Source organism: Eptatretus burgeri, chromosome 2, assembly GCF_056783735.1.
Source record: "Eptatretus burgeri isolate ZD-2024b chromosome 2, Ebu_testis_v1, whole genome shotgun sequence".
Taxonomy (NCBI): domain Eukaryota; kingdom Metazoa; phylum Chordata; class Myxini; order Myxiniformes; family Myxinidae; genus Eptatretus; species Eptatretus burgeri.
In genome coordinates, this window is record NC_140962.1 from 53,681,617 (window position 1) to 53,686,602 (window position 4,986).

The following is a 4,986-nucleotide window of genomic DNA, read 5'->3' on the forward strand; positions in this document are numbered from 1 at the left end:
ACGTCCACCACGGCCGAATCCCACGTCCACCACGGCCGAATCCCACGTCCACCACGGCCGAATCCCACGTCCACCACGGCGGAATCCCACGTCCACCACGGCCGAATCCCACGTCCACCACGGCCGAATCCCACGTCCACCACGGCCGACACCGCAAATCCGGTCTTATTTTAAAACACGATCATGATTTCCACAAAGTCCAAAAAGCTTCGGCTTCTCCTGTCTGGAGTGTAAGAACAGAAATGGAATCTCTAAACCAGACCGGAAACAATGTTCTCTTCGCCACACAGTCTTTCCTTTCATTCTCCAGAGGTTAAAATATACAAAAACCTACCTCGTGGCAACCACTCCGTTCAGTTGAAAGCACCGAGTCGTCGTCAAAAGTAACCTATCTCAACCAGGCTGGAGGATAGGCCAAAGACACCAGCAGCCTTCGTTCTCTCAATCGGTTGCCTGACAACTCCCCCTCCACATTCCTTTCCTCCTCCCACTTTTTCTCATTCCTTTCCTCCTCCTCCCACTATCCCTGTATCCTCCTCCTCCTCCTCCTCCCATTTTCCCTCAGCCTCTTGCTCCTCCTCCCACTTTCCCTCAGTCTCCTCCTGCTCCTCCTCCCATTTTCCTCATCCTCCTGCTCCTCCTCCCACTTTCCCTCAGCCTCCTGCTCCTCCTCCAACTTTCCCTCAACCTCCTCCTATTCCTCCCACTTTACCTTCTCCGCCTCCCTCTACTACTGCTACTCCTCCACCTCCCATTTTACATCAGCCTCCTCCTTCTCCTCCCACTTTCCCTCCTCCTGCACTTACTACCACTACTACCACAACTACTCCCCTACCTCCTCCAACTCCTCCTACTACGACAACTACTACTACTCCTCCCACTTTATCTCAGCCTCCTCCTCCTCCTCCTCCTCCCACTTTACCTCCTCCTGCTCTTGCTACTACTACTGCTCTCCTACCTCCTCCAACTCCTACTACTACGACAACTACTACTACTCCTCCTCCTCCTTCCACTTTACCTCCTCCTGCTCTTACTACTACTACTACTACTACTACCACTACTCCGCTTCCTCCTCCTCCTCCTACTACTACTAAAACTACCCTGCCTCCTCCTACGACTCCTTGATAACCTATTCCCGAAAAACTCCGCCAAAAAGCCCACCTGAATCCTGGTAGTGTTGACATGTTGCCCGCTCCTATTCCCGGGTGTAAACGTTGAATGTGTGCATTCCCTTTGTAATAAAGGCTTTCTGTTTAATGTATTTCACAATGACCCTCATGCTCTATTTAAGTTTCTTCGATTTCATGGACAGGTCTCTTCTTTAACAGCGATGGACTGGATTGTTTGGAAGGAGTTTACTCTTTTTTTTTTCTTTTTCTTTTTTTCTCTCTCTCTCTCTCTCTCTCTCTCTCTCTCTCTCTCTCTCTCTCTCTCTCTCTCTCTCTCTCCGCAGATGTCTGGTGCAGGTTCCAGGAAAGGATCCAATAGAGGTTTGCGTCTGACGTCACCAGATTTGCGATCCGCCATCTTGGAGTACAAGCAAACAAAGTGAAAAGTGCGCATTACATCATTATTGCGTTTACATTTGTTAAAATAGGAGATAAAATGGTGAATATTTTGCATTGTATTTTATTTTGGCAATCGTGCCGCTCGGGAGGATTTGTTGTCGTATCATAGATTGCCTACAGGCTACTAGCAACTACACACAATAAAAGATTTCGATATGGAGGCTTGACTTCAAGTTATGAAGAGAGTTCAAGAGAGATTCGGAATGAAATTCTCAAAATAGTCCAACAAAGTGCAAATTTGGCTTCATCTCTCACTATCTGATTACTAGGACAAACAATGTTAGTAACAGGTGATGGAATAAGATCAAAGTGAATGCATCGTTTGGTTTTTTCTTCTGAATCTCATGCACTTTAAGTTGGCACGATTATACAATGATTCCAACTACCGGGCACTTCAAATGCGACTTTGTCTCGATGGCTGATGCATAGGAATACAAATATTACAGTACAAGTTGGGTCACCTGATCAAGATTGGGTAATTTAGACTTTAGTAAACCATCAAAAAGACTGATGTTGAAAGCTGGAGAGAAAAATCAACCTGGGAGTGCACCACGGCATTGATGGGCCAAGCGGCCTCATTTCCTTGTTTCAGGTCATACAGGATTGTGCAACGATTACTTACATGTAGTGAAGTGCTGTGGTGACAGTGCACACCCTTTGTACTGGATATTAATTTCCATTCTGCATATGGAATACAAATATTTAAATGCAATTGGTTTTAATATGGAAAATGCCCAAGTACACACATATTGAAATTCTGCTATAACTTTGATAATTAACACATTTCTAAAATAATCATACTTTCATTTATCAACCAAAAGTAAATCCACAAGACTGTGAATTATATTCTTTACAACTGTGTTGTGATGGTGGTGATGGGAGGACGCTCTTGGCGCAGTCATTTTTGACGGGTTTTACACTACTTACAGAATAAACTCCAAAAATCCAGTAATTAAATTCATATTTAACATATACCATCGCAGGTGTAAGCGCGCATGCACGCACGCAAAAAAACAAGCTCAAATGAGCTAAGATCCTCATTCTCTTAATTATGACGTCATAAAAACGAATATGACGTCATTGTGATGTATCAGGTTTACGATAAATTATCTGTGCTAATGCCCGGCTTGATTCCCGCAAACAAAATTCAAACAGCTTGCCGAGTTTCGGAGATAATGGTATAGGCGATTTCCATTAGCGGCGATATTATGACGTCAACTTTTTTTCTAGGAAGAATTTCCAAAATCGGAGATTGTTACTGCCTGCGCGTGGATTTTCTGCATATACATGGCAAGTTTCACGAAGATCCGATGAAAACTCTGGGTTGTGAAACAAAAAGTCAAAAAATAGGAATGAAGTCATAAAAATTGAAATGACGTCATAGTGATGTATCATATGTGCGGTAATTCATCTCTGCTAATGCCTTGTTCGATTCCCGCAAACAGTATTTAAAAAGCTGGCTAGTTTTGGAGATAATTTTAGGCGATTTCCATCCGCGGAGATATTATGACGTCATAACTTTTTTCTCGGATGAATTTTCACAATCGGAGATGGTTACTGTCTGCGCAGGGTATTTTTACATATATATGCCAAGTTTCAGGAAGTTTCGATGAAAACTGTCGGCTGTGAAACAAAAAGTCCACAAGAAGAAGATGAAGAACAACAACGCGAGTAAGACTTCGAGATCCTCAATGAGAATCTAAAAACCACACACACATTAAAACCTAACCCTAACAGCTTACAGCTTTGGTTGTCTCCAGGTGGTGTGTAATATGACCGCACTGGTTTGGCAAGCAATCGGTTATCTCAAACATCACCCAGAGATGCTTGAAATGTCAAGCAATGTCCGAATTGGACAAAGGAACATTTTTTTTCAGCAGTCGGAACTGCTGCTAAGGTCAATTCTGCAGATTAAATTTTGAAATTCAGCTCAGGTTAAGAGATTCTTGAGGTTATCGCATGTATGGAAATGTTCTCGTTACTGTATCATAATTCACCACTCTTTTTCTATCTCAACAGACTGCTCTCAGTTCGACTTTTCCTTCATCTCTTGTCAAAAAAGTCCAACTGTTACGTTTCTTCTCACCATTCTCTTAATTTGCCTTTATTGCATCCCTCAAGTAATGTCTTTAGTTGCATCTCTGAATTAAAATATTTTAAAAACCCCAGTTTGCAATGCATGTTCGTTTTTTCAATCATCCTTTTTTTTTTTCCAACTTCATTGACAATTCACCACTCTCACCCCTCCCTTTCAAAGTAACCGTCACATTCTTCCCCCTCCAAGGCTTTCCTCTCACCTTTCTCCAAAACTTCGCCCTTACATTTCTCCCACAGCTCTCCCCACTAACCCTGCTCCCTCAAATCACCCCCCTCACTCCTCCTTCTCAAAGTCTCCCTCCCCCCACATCCACAAAGCTACCTCCTTCCCCTGCCCAATCTCCTTCATCTCAAAACCCACCTCCTCAAATCCTCAACTGCCTTCTGCCCCCTCTCTTGTTAATCCCCACTGTACCTCAACCCAGCACCACAGAGCCTTTTCTCCTCCTCATCCGGCCCTCTCCCCTAGCAGCTCTTCTGCAATCTCCCACTCTTTCTACAACCCTCCTTACCTCCCTCTCCCTTCTCCCTCATCATACCCCCCCTCCCCACCCTCCACTGCACCCAAATCCTCCTCCACACACTCTTCCTTTACAGTGTGGACCTCAATGCTCCGTCATTCTGACCGAGTGGTTCATTGTCCATCGTTCTGAGTGTGTGGTTCATGTTCCATCATTCTGATGGAGTGGTTCATGTTCCATCATTCTGATGGAGTGGTTCATGCTCCGTCATTCTGAGCGAGTGATTCGTGCTCCATTATTCTGAGTGAGTGGTTCATGCTCAGTCATTCTGACCGAGTGGTTTGTGCTCTGTCATTCTGAGTGAGTAGTTCATGCTCCATAATTCTGAGCGAGTTGTTCTTGTTCCGTTATTGTTATTGAATCGTTTACTCACAATGGCCAAAACTATGCCTGCCAAGCGTGTAACAAGTTGCATTGGAGATAATGATCAAGTGAAGAAGAAGTCAAGAAGGTCTCATTCATTGGAGGTGAAATTAAAACTTTTAGATCAGTTTGATAGAGGTGAGTGCAGCATTGATATTCAAAGAGAGATGGGACTTAGTGATTCTTCTACAATGAGAACCATTCGTGACAATTGTGATAAAATCCGTAAGAGCGCTCAGAAAACAACGCATCTCAGTGTTACTAGAACTGCAATATCTCGGCCTGATGCTATTGAGAAAATGGAGAAGATACTGACCTCGTAAATAGAGCATCAGAACCAACAGAACATGCACTTGTCTAGAACGGTCATTCAAGAGAAAGCGAGGAGTTTGTATGGCGATCTCACCAAATATACCAATCATTTAGTGTCTTTTGCT

The 4,986-nt window shown here is 43.7% G+C and overlaps 1 protein-coding gene across 2 annotated transcripts in view; it reads right to left on the bottom strand.

Moving 5' to 3' along the window:
- Positions 1–497, bottom strand: part of LOC147032064 (BTB/POZ domain-containing protein 7-like) — a 116,090-nt gene extending 115,593 nt beyond the window's left edge. For both annotated transcript variants that reach the window (XM_085869350.1, XM_085869349.1), the window contains exon 1: positions 335–497. The gene's annotated coding sequence lies outside the window, so the exon portion shown is untranslated. The remainder of the gene's footprint in view (positions 1–334) is intronic.
- Between the last annotated feature and the right edge of the window lie 4,489 nt (positions 498–4,986).